Genomic DNA, 15,286 nt, shown 5'->3' with positions numbered 1-15,286 from the left:
TTTACTGTAAGCCTTTCGGAAAGTTCACAAGCTCGGGTCAATGCTATAATCTCTGCGGCCTGCGCAGAGTTATGCGTGATTCTCTTGGTTTCCACAACCGTGCTCAATGTGGTGATTGCATAAGTAGCTGTGGATGTACCATCTGGAAGTTTGAAGCAGGAGCCATCACAAAACAGCTCTTCTTGTGGATTGTTCAAAGGAGTGTCTTTTAGATCAATTATACCCTTTGTCTCTTGTTCGGTAGTATACAGACAGTCATGTGACTCTTCGTCGCCGCAAGCAGTACCTTGCGGGAAAGGTAAGAATTCAGCTGGATTAAGAACACAACACCTCTTAATTTGGATGTGAGGAGCAAACAAGATCAATTCATACCTCGTCAACCGTGCGGAAGTGAAGTGATGCGTTTGGAGAACATCTACAGAGTGAGGCACCATCAGGGTTAGATCATGGCCTAGGACCATTCCCTCACTCTGTTTTACAGACGCAGCAGCAGCAGCGACAGCTTGCAAGCATCTTGGCAAAGCGCATGCTACAGGATCAAGGGCGGAAGAAAAGTAACCGCACAGCCTATTCTTCCCTCCATGTTCCTGCGTTAATACAGCCAAAGCACATCCATCACATTCATGCACAAACAACACAAAGGCCTTTTCATAGTTTGCTGTGCCCAAAACCGGTGCCGAGCACAATGCAGAGCAGATCAAATGATTGCTGGTGTTCCGTGTTCCATGGCAATGTTATGTTATGTTATTTTGCATTTAAATAGCGCCTTATATACCATTGGTATGGTCTGAAGGCGCTGGTAGGTTGAACGCCCTTGGGAACCGAAGTTCAGGTCAGTAGAGAGAGTAGAGAGAGTTCAAAGGTACGTGTGCGCACCAGGTATCTGTGCAGCTGGTGCGGAATTCTACTAGTCCGGCGAAGAAATGCCCTTCTTTGTCAAAGCCAACATCGGTGAAAAGTTTGGGATCCACAACCTACAGTAAGAAGCCATACCTATCAAGGCTCTAACTTCCTTCTGTGTATTTGGGACAAACATGCCAGAAATAAATTTTATCCTTTCAGGTGTCAATCTTCTTCCCTCCTTTGACAGGAGATAGCCTAAATAGGCGACCTCCTGACAACAGTATTGAAACTTTTTAAGCAAAGCTTTGTGACCATGTTTAGCTAGATGAATAAGCAACAACACAGTGCCCTCCTTACAAGCACTCTCGGAGTCTGCAGCTAAAAGCAAGTAATCAACATACTGAAGCAATGTACAAGTAGAGGGCAATTCAAGAGTATCAAGCTGTTCTTTCAAAGCCCTACTGTAGATGCTAGGACTCTCTGTGTAACCTTGAGGTGCACGAGTAAATGTAAACAAGCGTCCCCCTAAGGTGAACGCGAACAAGTATCTACTGTCAATGTGCATAGGAATACTAAAGAAAGCATTCTTCAGATCCACAACACTAAAGTAAGTAGCTGGAATCATGGTTAATATTGTCATCACATCAGGCACAATTGGAAATTGTGGAGCGACGTCTTTATTAATGGCACGCAAATCAATTATGAAACGGAATGGAATTGCATTATCGCCTTTTTGGTACACGGATAAAATCGGACTATTGCACAAACTACCTACAATTTCCACAATCACCCCACGATGCACGAAATCGGAAACAATGCATTGTAAAGCTTGCTCGCCCTCAACTGAAATCTTATACTGTGGAATGTGTGGCAGCTTAATTCCATGTTTCAAGACTATTTTAACAGGCTCAATCTGTAAAACACTGACATCATTGTCATCAATTGCCCAGAAGCACCCTGGTACATCAATGAATTCTGGCGGCAAAGGTCTGGTTAGGAATTGAGAGACAGAAAGTTGCTGTGGTGAAATCGTCAAACGCACTCCGTCAGAAGAACAATGAATTACTGCATTTAATTCCTTCAACAGATTCAACCCCAGCAAATCCTCTCCACAATTCGAAGTCAACAGAAAAGGACAGTGGTCCATAAAGGGACGCAAAGAAATAGGTACCGGCGAAGAAACTGGACAAACAACTGGTGTGCCGAAAACCTTACAGAAACATTGGTTTGCCCTGACAGTGGAATTTCAATGGAACACTTCTGTGCTCCAGTGTCTATCAAAAACAGATGTTTCCTATTTCCCACTACCATTTCAACGTAGAGACCTTTCTGATTAACGGGAATAGGTGTAGGTTGCAAACTCTGCTTTGGGCAATCCTCACAAAACAGAATGTCGTCAAAAGGAAGCTCTTCAGATAGATATGCAGCAGAAGGATGATCAAATATGTTTCCAGTATCCACACTCGGAGTCTGATTATCCTGCAAAAAAGGTTGCTGAGGATTCTGAGCAAACTGACCTCTACCTGGGCCCCCTACACCCAGGCGACCTCTGGATCGTCTACCCATATTTCCGAATGTGTTATTCGACCTCTGTCGAAGGACGGGGCATTGAGCACACCAATGACCCTCTTGTCGACAATAGGCACACTGTTTAATGTTCACAGGACCCAAGGGAACATTCCCTTGTGGAACATACTGACCTCTAATCTGCGAACTACCCCCTCTGGGGCCTCTAACAATTTGGGACTTCACCTGCCAAGCGCTCTAAGAAGACATAATCTGTGTCTGGATGTCAGGCAGCAATCCACGCACAAATGTGTCCACAAATAATCTTTTTCCAGACTCTGTGCCTAGGTTTGTCCGCTGAAATCCGAGAAAACCTGTTCGAACCAATTAAAGAACTCGGTAGCACCCTCAGACTTCCCTTGGACGCAGGCTGTAAGCTTGTCCCAAATAATTCTCTTTTCGAGAATTATGGTTTTCAATTTTTCAATGATTCTATCAGGCAAAGTTAGTATCACCTGGGGCGGTCTCTCACCAGCTGGCCTTTCTCCATCGAGTCTAGTTATGTTAGCACATGTATCTCCCAACCCTGGTATGTTGTCTATAGTCCTAACTTGTTTCCACAAATCTACGGGCAGGAGTACAGGAAATAACAAATCAATGTCACCTAGGGTGAAAACTGAGGACTGCAAGACAGACTCTCTTTCTTTATAGAATCCGGTCGGATTTTTCCTAATTTCAGGAATAGATTGTCTAATAGTGTTCACTTCCTGTCTTGAGAACTATACTTCCAATGCCATGCTTACAGTACATAGTACAAGCCGGCGACCCCTCCTGTGGTGCCGGACGGCTAAATTCCAAAGATTGTCTATCACTGCGGAATAAGGCCCTGAAGCAGATAGACAATTTCCCAGGCATATCAAAATATTGGTGTTACCTGGTCAATAATTGTGTCAGCAGATACAATATGCCAAAATCAAGTTATCAGGATATTTAAGAATCGGGTCACGACTCACCTGATCAATCCTAAGGAGGTCCGATCGGATTTCAAATTCTTTTTCTAACAAATATTACCTTGTGTTTGGTGATTTCAGCAAAACTGCCCGCCTCGATAAGTGGACCCTCGTCAAGATGCCGTCTCGGACCACAAGCTAATCGTCCAGGTATCGGGTCATGCAGCGCTGTTGAGGTGTGGCATCTCATTCAGAAGGGGCCCCCTACACCGTCCGATCCCGATCCGATGGCGTGTGTCAACCTTCGAAAATCCGGCATCTATCTTGAGGGTCCCTATTCAGGCACCATCTGTGAAAACAAAGAGAAAATATTGAGGCCGAGTACCCCAAAAGGAAATACACCGAACACCGGTTACACAGGAACATACAAAGATCTTTAATTTATACTGAACAGTTTCAAAGGACAAAACAATCAGATAGCTATCGGCCCTCAGTACAACACATCGAACTCCAGCATGGTTCGGTGTGCTCAGCGAGTGGGACTGTACATTAGAATTAGTCGCACTTTTATACCATTTGCGATGTCCAACCCTATTGCGGGTTAATATTCCTCTAATGCATTACTGATCTAGGGTTCATGCCGAGTTCACACATCTATATGCGTAGGGTTTGCCTTTAATGCATTTGCCAACAAGTCTACATGGTAACAGTGTATTTTAGGATTCCTCATAGAGTCTTCTCAAACATTAATACAATGTAGTTAAACAAGTGCTCTCAGTTCAGTATTTGGATACATTGTTCTTAACATATGCTCACGGATTAGTTTCATTGGCACGAGTAATCCTTTACACACAGGTCAACGAAGGACAAGGTCTCAGTTCACGACCCCAACAAGTGGCCTGCAGGCAAGTTACATATTAGTTGTACGCAGAGGTCAAGACGGCCATGTTGTATTTCGGAATGACATTGTCCACCATTTTAACTCACAGGTGACTTTGCAGAGAGAACCTAAAATGGTGGATTGACGTAAAAGGGCGGTTTACATTGATTCTAAGGTCAGGACCTTGCAACACAGATTTCTTCACAAGTGGTTTACAAGCAAATTCATCACAATAGGAGGCACGATATAATTTCCCGTTTGACACCCCAACTCTACCCATTGCTCCATGTCCCAGAGTGTGTTCCTTTGTGGTTTGCTGTTGTTTTGTTACTTGTGTTTACTTTTTTACTCAGTGTGTTTGAAACTTTTTTTTCCCGTGTGGTCCCAGTACGAGACTTGTCTTTCTGTCTCTGCACTGGTCACAATGCAAACAAATAGTTTGCCTTCTCCTCGCTTCAGTACTGCCAACACTGGAGTTCCTCCTTAACATGGTGTTATAAGCAATGCACGGCAGGGAGGTTTTTATCTATTTTCCCCCTCTGGAGTTGAGAGCCGTGATGCAAATGTAAACACTTGGTGTGAGGGTCCCTCCCTCATGGGGTGAGGCTGAGAGCCATCATACCAGGGCATAAAGCTTGCAACATATCTATGCTGGCAACGCTGGCACTCATGCACAGGTGGAGAACACATGGAGGGCTTTGCCCTTAGCTCTGGTAGTGTTGGAGGATTTTCCTGGAGGGTGTTAGCAGAGGTCGAACTAGGCGGGAACTAAAGAGTACAATGTTCTTTTACGTTTTGGGGAAATACGCCATTGTTTACTATTTGTAACCCAGAGCACCGTTCCTGGACGGTGGGCAAGGGCACTTTTGCTTTCTGCTTCTTCCATGCTTGCGATTCTAACCTGGGACCTGCTTGGAACACTCCAGTCTACCTCTTGCTGAGCTATCTCACAGACATGGGTTTGAAAAGCCTGCTGGGGGCATAACACCCATTCTGAACCGCCACATAGCCCAACATCACAGCAAGCAGCATAAGTCTTCTGCAATTAAGCACGAACAGCATGGAATTGCTGTAGGCACATCTGTTTGTGCAGGTAATGGATGGAGGGGGTATGAATAGTTCTGGGCATGTCTTTTTTTTAAAAATCGTATTGTATTGTCATTTTCTGGTTATCACATCATACATTATGTTACGTCAATAGTTACCTTTTAAACATTTTAACAATAACCCTTGTCCCCAGCCCTCCCCCACCCTCAGCCATAGATCGAGCACTGGTATCTGGGCATATCTTTTAAGAGGGTTGAATGGTAGGTGATTGGAAAAGGGGGGCATAAAGCTGCATGCTAGGGGGACAATGTCTGAAAGTAATGGTGGTCGTTTAAAATGCAATGTTTTCACTGTATTCTTTCAGTGTTGATGGTACAGTTGTAAAATACAGTGTTCAGGGGTGGAAGGGAGGAAACGCAGGACCCAGGTCTGTGGTCTGTATGGGGGAGGGGGAGTATGGAACTCTGTGGGGATCTGGGTCAGGAAGCAGAGGTTGGGTAGAGGAGCACATAGCACCACTGTTTTGCACACTTTGACTGCTGGGTATTCTCAGTGATGCACCAGTCAGATGAGTGTGTCTGCCATTAAGATTTGTATCAATGATGCTCTGGAACGATGTGCGCATCTGCCCAGAAGAGTGTTGGAAAGGATGGATGGTAAGATATGTATTCGTTTCTTGAAGAGTTTTAAAAGTTATACACTGGCAAGAAGCGCACATCTTTCCAGAAGGGTATTAGTAGTGATGTACAGGTTCAAATCCCTTCCCCTCTGACGGATAGTAGCGATACACAAGTAGGGAAGATGTAGGGACCCTACTCCTAGGCATGATAGCATAGTGATATGCCGGTGCAGAAAGTCTCTGCATGTGAGATGGAATAATCACAGGTACTTAAAGTGTGAGAGCCCTTACATCTGAATGTTGTTTGTTTCAAATTATTATCAAAATGTATTTGGTTTATTAAACCTTTACAAAAACGTGTAGAACAAATAGCATTGTACACTAATCATAAAAAGAGATTGAGCAGAAATGTCACTGTCAGTAAATTATTAAAATTTGATGAATGCTCTTATTCACATTTATATTTTCTAATAATTTCCCGAAAGTACCATTCTGCTAAGTCAGGAAATAGACAAATAGATTCACAAAAGCAAAACAAAACAAGAAATACCAATGATTACATGAACACATTAAACCGTTTCCTGACCCAGAATAAAACTCCAGCAAGTCACATCATTCTCAGAATTTAACATGTGTGGAAAAGAGAGGAATTTAACCCCACCAACACTGCAAGACCTTCAACATCTAAGTCTATTAAGATGGAAGACCTATCCGGCATTCACGCTAATTTGCATTCCTTTTTGATAAAAGACAGAACTCTCAACTTTAGAAACATAGAATCACCATGCAACATAAACAGCCAGAGCTGAGCTCTTAAGAATCGTTGTGTGTCACAAAAAAAACGAAGCAAAATGTTGCAATCTAGCAGACAATAAAACTGGGCATACGAGTAATAGATGGAATCGTGATTCAACCACTGCAGTATTCTGGCAAAATCTACAACAGTCGTTCACGCCACCCAATTGGTTCCTACTGATTAATCTTTCCTTTGTTCTAAAAAAATTAAAGCGGAAACGCATTATATTGTTTCTCACCACCCAATTAGGATACTTCTTCAGATATTGTTCCATGTCTGGGAGCCATTTATGTGGAGAAACTACTTGAGAATATAATTTAAGCACCAAGGCTTCATTTTTGTTTGTATACCAATCGTTACCTATGATTAGGTTTTTTATCTTTCTGGGGTTATTTATAAGAGTTTTCAATGATGATCCCAGGTTGTACAGAATTAGGGAACCTGTAAAACGGAGGTCATTGACAAAACCTTCCATATCGTCTTCCCCCAGAAGACTGTACAAGCTCCCATTAGGGGAGTTTACACATTTTCTCAATAATGACAGTCTTTTCCATTGCATTATACTGGCCATGGACTGTATTCCCATTTCATACCGATATTGTATAGGAACACTTGGGTAAATGAAAGAGGGCCGCTCTCCAAACAAGACCTTCCACTACTTTCAATTCAGGAATAATCCATAATGGAAACAATTCTAGCCCATAACATAGTATTGGCAGGACTTTCATTCTTTAAAATTCCCTGTAGGGAGCCATAGAAAATTAGCCACATTTCTGATCAATCAACAGCATCTCTCTGGCCATAGCCACTGCTTTGATTTTCAGACAATTGCGGTAGAAGATCTTGGAGTGGGTTGCAAGGATGGGATACCCTAAATATAGCATATTCCCTTTAATCGCTAGGACCCTATTCTCCCATTTCCAACAGAACTTTCTAGCTGACCAAACACCCTTGCTAAATTGCATGATGACAGTTTTGGAGGGATTGATTTTTAGCTCGAGCCCGGCCATGTATTGTCCAAATGCGTTAATCTCTGCAGCCCTAGCGGCGTGCAGTCCACCAACACAAAATCGTCGGCATACACAGCCCACTGGACTTTGAGGGCCCCAATTTTGGGTGATATTAATCCACTTTGATCTAATGCCCTTCCTGCATTGGCCACATACAAATTCAATAATGTGCACGCCAGTATACAGCCTTGACAGAGCCCATTGTGCATGGATAGACTAGCCGACATCCTACCTTCTGAATTTAGTCGGACCATCATCTGTGAGTTCCTATGTAAATGAATAAGGATACTAAGCAGTCCCTCTGGAATACCAAAATTCAGCAGCTTGTTCCACAGCAGGGCTCTGTTCACCGAGTCAAAAGCCATACACATGTCCATGGAGGCCACATAGAGAGGAGGTACATTAGATTGGCATACACTCCTCTGAAGGCAAGTGAGCAGAAGTCCCCCGCAGTCTGTAACCATATTTCTTCAAAAGCCCATTTGCCTATAATCCAAATTCTTATTACAGTCACTTCAGACCCCAGACCTCTATCTGCTCCAATAATATTGAGGCAAAGATTTTAGATTCCACATTCATTAAGGTGATGGGTCTATAATTAGAGGGACACAGCCTAGAGCCTTTTTAAAAAAAATAGGGATGAAATACGTTACTTGCCAGGATACAGGGACAATCTTCTGTAGCACTACTGTCCCAATAGTGGATATGAAGGAGTTTAGCCCATAAAGCCACGTTTTGCTTTAATCTCACATAAGTCAAATTTTTAGGGCCTGCTGCTTTGGAAGATTTCGATTCACAATAATCCGAGCAATGTTTTAAATTCCACTCATAACCATCCACTTCCGGCATTTCTGCCACAAACACACAAGCCTTATAGTTGACCTCAAAATGTTTTAGTCATTCTTCCTCTGCAATGGGATTGGTGATTAACCGCACTGGTTTCACCTCTGATTGATTCACTAATTCCCAGAAGTTATGGGTATTGTTACCCTTAACAGATGCCATCAACAGTTCCCCATCCCTTTGGTAAAGAACAGACCGATAGAGTTCGAGCCAGTTTTTGTGGGCTTGTCTTACCTTCTTAACCTGGTCCTTACAGCCTACACTCGGAACCCCTGTTTATATATTTTTCTGACTTCTTTGTGAAGGGCGACTTTGTGTTCTTTCACCAAAGCGTCAGAGGCATGCGTATGTTTTACAACTGCTGCCTTGATGGATTTAGTGAATGGATGTAATGTAGACATGAGTTTTTCTTAGTAAACAGACAAATACGAAAGTTAATAATTCACTACTTTGACTTCCAGAGTTATGAAGTCAAAATCATGCAGCATAATCTTGTAAAGTTTCAGAGTCCTATCCAAGGACCACTTTAGTCTGTTACCTCTGACATTGACTTCTATATTATCCCAGAACGGGATAGAGTATGTGTCCTTTAAAATCCATCTCAATTTCAGACATAACATTGCATGGTCACTGTACTGTCTGTGACGTATCCTACAATCCTGTAGAGCAAAGAAAAGTGGCCAGGATAAGAATACATAATCAATGATAGACTAGAACTCCTCACATGCAAAGTCGGAGTATCATCCTCAACCCATTCCAGCCCCCACCCCTCAGCAAAATGGAGCCACTGAGCTCCCTGAATATTTTTCCTTATACGGGGTGACATTGACTTTGTATTAAATAATAAAAGCTCCTGCAGATTATTGTGTGCCTCTTTATGATTGGCATTCAGATCACCTACCAACATAAGGACCCCCCCCCCCCGAGACATGGGAGACCCACTCATCTACCAAAATGTTCAGGGTTTCTAGGACAATATCCAGTTCAGTTTCTTGTTTATCCATTGGATTCCAATATACGTTTATTAGAAGTATGTCACTAATCCCCGAACCATGGAACATGTGAATGAAGATAAGCAGAAAAGGATCAAGAATCCTCCATTCACCCATTTTGGTTACGTTAAAACCCTGCTTAAAAGCAATAGCCAGACCACCTTTGGATCGGCCCCTCACCCCTGCCATGCACACATACCGATAACCTCAAACCCATCCCGAATGAGATTTCCCAACACCCATGTCTCTTGCAGAAATATCATATCATAAGACTTCAGATCCTTGATCAGGATGTCATTAGAGATTAAATGGGAATGCCCTCTGGCATTCCATGGCACAAAACTGGCACACTCGAAATGACTGAAGAGGCTTACTAATGGTTTTTAATTGCACAACAGAATCTCTCAAGGTAAGTTCCAGTCAACGCCAATTTGGGCACTCTGCAATTGAGCATTCCTGTTCCTTGAACAATCCCCCTTCGACTCCCTCATTTCTTCTCCCCCTTTGTGTAAATGCGGGGCATTGACTCAAGTCCTTGGACTGGGGATTGGGATCCTTAAATGTGGTAATACCATAGCCATACTTTTGGAGACTCCCCACCTCATTGAGTAGTGTGGCTGGAACAAGCGGGGAGAGGATGACAAGACTAACATATTCATATCTCATTGGTTGAATGAAATCTACTAGTTTGATGCCAGATGATATAATCAGACTAAGCTCAGGAATATCCTAGAAGAGGTCACATATACAGGATCTATGAAGAGATTGTGCCCCCCCCCCCTTCACCAAATAAGTAGTTCAGAATCAAGCTGGGCTCATTCGGAAAGGTGGGATTGCGCAGCCTGGGGTACTGATCACCCTTCACATGTCCCTCAACCAACCGTGGAAAGCCCTCAAGGGTCTCTGGGAACTTCTCCTGTGAACCACAGAGATCACTCTCATATATAGGTCCCAGATTACTGTTTCTTAGGCCCATTAACACACCCTTCCCAGTTAGATCCCTGACAGGGCTGGGCGGGGAAGCGATCTTCCTTTTATGAGTCAAGATGTTGCTCACCAAGAGTCTCACCTCTGCTTCTGTCATCACTTTGGATATCTCCCCTTTGGCTGGTTCTACATCACCCACACCTTCTTGTAGATGTGTAGTGAACCCCAGTCCTAAGCAAAGAATGGAACTCTCTGCTTCCAACCTTACCCAAAGTATCAAATAGTACCCTCATCTATCCCTTGATCCAGACACCCAAATCCTTTTTTACCTGTCATGCTCCCGATCCCCTCATCGACTTGCATCCTTGAATGGCTCAATCTTTCATCATCTGTATTGGTGGAATTTATGGAGTCACGGGGATGTTTGAAAATTCCACACGTTTGTTTTATTCCCTTCTTATCTCTAGGGGGTTACCTAGAAACTCTGCCTATATCTAGGTCCAGTTTCAGAACGTCCGACAGTCTGTTGGTGCCTTCTTCGTACTCGGAGACTCCCCTTTGAGGTTAATTGGTTTCATCCCCATCGGACAGTGAACATCCACCACCTCCTCTTCCCTCCCCCGCACCTCCTCTGAGTCTGAGACCACAGTAACCCCTCCCTCCTTCCTATCCCTCATTTCCAGTTCCAGGTTCTCATCCATCGGTTCTGAAATGCTCCTGTAGGTCTTGGAAGGCCCCCCCATGCAAACGCCTGTGGGGTGAGGCCTTAGAAGCCCTTAAGTACACAGCCAACATCATTTTTATATAGGTTTTCTCTTTTTTGTGAGTTTTTCGTTCCCACATTCAAGAAGGGGCCTTGCACCGCATCCACCTCTACAGTCATCTCTAGCGCCATTGCAGTAGTCGTCGAGACCTCTTCCTCATTGGGAGGCAACACACTCACCATCTCACCCCCCTTCCAGTGGATGTCAGCTAAACCTGCACTCAAATGGATAGCACTAATTACACTGTCCACATTCACCTTCGAAGTAGTCATACAACAAGAGATAACACTCATTGCCTTTGACACATCACTCAATAGGGATGTCTGTAGTTTGATTTCAGTCATTAGCTCATCCTTTAGATCCAAAATCATTTTTGCTAAAGTGTAACATCATTGGGTTTGGTCACCTTATGAAGGTCAGGACATATTTTATTGCTACTCTCATCCGGCCCCCACTCTTCTTCCAGATGTTGAGACAGTACCAATAGGGTAATTTCTCCTGACAAGGTGGAGTATTCAAGAAAGAGCATCCCAATGCACCCCCCCTTAATATTGTAAGAGATAATCGGAGAACTCATAGCTTTGTTAGAATTTCTCATAGAGTCCAAATCAATATCCTCCACCTAAGGATTGGGAGTGATCATGATTTTCCTGATTTGGGATGTCTACAACAGATATTTCAGGCCTAGTGGCAAGCCCACACCTCGCCTCCCCATGCTCTTTTAGTAGAGATGGAGGCAGGGCAACGCTGTTGCCCTTGCTAGACTGTCTCTTCTGTGAGTGAAGACCAGAGGAGCTGATAAGATGTCTTTTCTCAAGGAAATGATGGTTTCCTCATTGCCAAAAAGAAGAGCATTTATATAGGGAAACCAAACGTCTGACCACACACTCTCCTCGCTAAACTCTTTCTTAGATCGAAGAGCATTAATCCAAGCATGCCCCCCAAACCATCAAATCACGCTCAGTCCCTTCCTTCGCCCTTCAACAAAGGCTGCTATATTTCAGCAAAGCAACAATGCAGAACAAAACTGGGTAATGGTAACAAGGAAGCACGGAAGCTTTCTGCTGAATAAATTGAGCTTTCCGTTGTATAGCTGCACAGCCTCGTGCAGCTTGTGTGTACTTCATAAATTCAAGACGCTCAGTTCATAAGCAAGTGATACCCATCTAACAGACACAGCAATGCCTGTAAGCCGTAAAAAGAAAAAGAAATGAGGGGTTTTTACGCAAGAGTAGCAAGAATAACAAGCTTAGTGACCATTTCGGGGGCGACACCCCTCACAGCCTCTCCCAGCGAACAGCTAACAGCACTTGAGTGACACACTCTGCTTGATGCGCGCGCCAGCTGTTGATATGCTGTTTCCGGGTGGAGTGGGAGGGGCATCGCGTTGTCACTATGATTAATAGAGAACACATTTTAAAACGTGTGCTAGGTAAACATAGATGCTGCTATGATAATACAAATGCTACTCTGCAAGTACAGAGGGTTCACCTAGCAGATTTAAAGGAACAAAGTCCAAGTCCAGAATCAGAAAATCCACAGGAAAGCAGGAACGCAGCTCTCGCAACTCCTGCAGCAAACAGCACTCGAACGACGCACTTTGCTCGATGAACGCGCAGATGCACGTGCAAACTGTTTATATGCTGTTTCCGGGGACGAGTGGGAGGGGCTTGCATTGTCAGTAGCAGATTTAAAGGAACCAAGCCCAAGTCCAGAATCTGAAAATCCACAGGAAAGCAGGAATGCAGCTCTCGCAGCTCCTGCGGCAAGCAGCACTCGAACAACACACTATGCTCGATCTGCATGTTGTTTAATAATAGACTGGCAGGTCTAATGCTTGTGGGCTGGTTAAAAGAGGAATCAGTGAAATCTAGAAGCCTTCTGCTGTTCATGGCTGCAATAGACTACACGCAAGCCTTTGACTACTTTAATAGAAATCTTCTATGGTACTAGTTAAGGGATTGGCAAATTCATGGACATGTCCTACCTAATCTGGTTAACCTACACAAGGATATATTTTTGTAGGTCAGATAACATGAGCTGACAAAGAGCTTTTGGCCAGGGAGGGACCTCCTCGATGGTTGTGTTATGACTCCCTGCCTGTTCATTCTCTATCCGTCTGACCTGGGAGACTTCTATCTAGGTTTACCGTTTGCTCCACCAAGTATCTCATCCTTAGTTGTCCGTATCTTATTTACATGGACACGGACGACGTTCTCCTTCTAAACAGGTGCCAGGTCGGCTTACAGAGGAAACCCGACGCAATACTCGAATACTCGTTTCTGAATGAACTATGTATTAACGAAAAGAACACAAACATCATCATGTTCATCAGCAATTCGAAAAAGAGAATGGGTTACACCTGAAGGGTGGCAGGCATTAATACGTACTCAAACTCGTACATATTTGTGCTTCACATTGGATGCAGCGGATAACATAAAATTACTCACGGCTTGCATTACGTCTAACGCAAACCAGGCTGCCGCACAGTTGAAAAAAATCAAAGTTTGCTTCGGCAGGTTCTCGATTTCTCCTGTCTTAGCATTCTATAATATGACAGTGGAACCCACATTATTATATGGTACAGAGCCATTGGTTTGAGACCCTTAGCATATGAAAAAGTGGAGTCTCGAGGATGTAAGCGTGCCCTTAGTCTGCCAGACTGCGTCCCAATCTCAGATTTAAGATTCAAACAGGCTCTATTATCATTAAGATGCAAACTGGATTGGAGAATCTTGACCTTGTACAGAAAGCTGATGGTTCCACTGGTGGGCTCATTATACGAAGATCTAGCTTCTATTTTGAAGTCTGCAACCACGGATGCTGTAGCCAAGTTTATGGTAAGAGCAGATACGGTGTTAATCGGAATTGAGATGTCCTCAAGAGACCTCAATGTCCAGCCAAACGAGGTCAAAATCATCATGATTAGACAAGATTGGATGATAGCAATATCATGGATGAGAGAATACAGGCTATATAAGAGCCTTTTGCCTCTCAACAAGCCTATGGGAATGATCCCTAAATATCTAAAAAAATAAATCCTGACTGGTTATTGAGCATCTCAAATCCTGCGATATAGACTGAATTTTTTGAGCACAAGAGAAATTAGTGAGATTAGATCCCTGGATACCGATGAGACAATAGGTTGTGATCTATGCAAGAATGAGGGTGTGCTACAAAATAGAGAGCACATGCTCTGGGAATGTCCGGCATTAAAAGTGCATTGATCCTTTTGGTTGGATAGATTTATATGTGCATACTGTCATTATTTTCATAGACATGACATCTCCATACATAGATATTAATCCATAAAAACACACACTCGGTATCAACATATATTGCACTTTATCGCATTTGCGCACATGTAAAAAAAAGTATTACTTTTAGGGCCAGAGGGACGTAGGTGTTTAGAGTTTTAAACTATTTATATTGTGTTAAAACAATTGTGTTTTAGATGTGTGTGTTTTTATGGATTAACATCTTTGTATGGTGATTTCGTATCTATGAATATAATGACAGTATGCAAGTATGCAGTATAAATGATGAAATGTAAATGCACTGAATGAATTTTATTTGTGTGAAAAGTTTAAATTTAAACTATATCACATCAAATAAATAAATAAATAAATAAATAACTCCACAGTGCTGAATGTGGGAAATGTCTCTGCCAGTATCTCAAGCAGAGAGGAAACTGCTGTCGCTATAGCCGTTGTTAAGATCGTATACCGTGTAGGTCTGTTTATGCTAAGGTGGTAGCTTGAGTTGCTTATCTGGCCATTATCTCCGTCATTTCTATATGTTTCTATTGTATGTACCTTTAATTTGAGTAGCCATAAAATCGGATGTGTTTTCTCTGGAGAAGGATCACCTCTTTGCGATACTCATGCACTCCGTTTCTTTTTTTTCTTCTTCTTTCTTTTTTCTTTCTGTTTTATTTTGCTACAAAGATTATATGATATGTACTTTGTAATGTGTCACAATGTGTATCTGATTCTGTTTATGTTTTGAACTTCTATTGAATTTCATTTCTTTTTTTATTGAATGTACTAAAATGCATTATTTTTAGCTTTAAATGATGTTTCCTTTTTTATATGATGTGTAAGGTTGAG

At 42.8% G+C, this 15,286-nt stretch overlaps 1 protein-coding gene across 2 annotated transcripts in view; it reads left to right on the top strand.

Moving 5' to 3' along the window:
* ASTN1 (astrotactin 1) overlaps window positions 1-15,286 on the top strand; it is a 1,300,999-nt gene that overhangs the window by 1,266,272 nt on the left and 19,441 nt on the right. The gene's annotated exons all lie outside the window — the stretch shown is intronic.

Source organism: Ambystoma mexicanum, chromosome 1q (genome assembly GCF_040938575.1).
Source record: "Ambystoma mexicanum isolate Mex_15411 chromosome 1q, UKY_AmexF1_1, whole genome shotgun sequence".
NCBI classification, from domain to species: Eukaryota; Metazoa; Chordata; class Amphibia; order Caudata; family Ambystomatidae; genus Ambystoma; species Ambystoma mexicanum.
The sequence above is the reverse complement of the archived record's forward strand: the minus strand, read 5'-3'. Positions and strand labels throughout refer to the sequence as shown.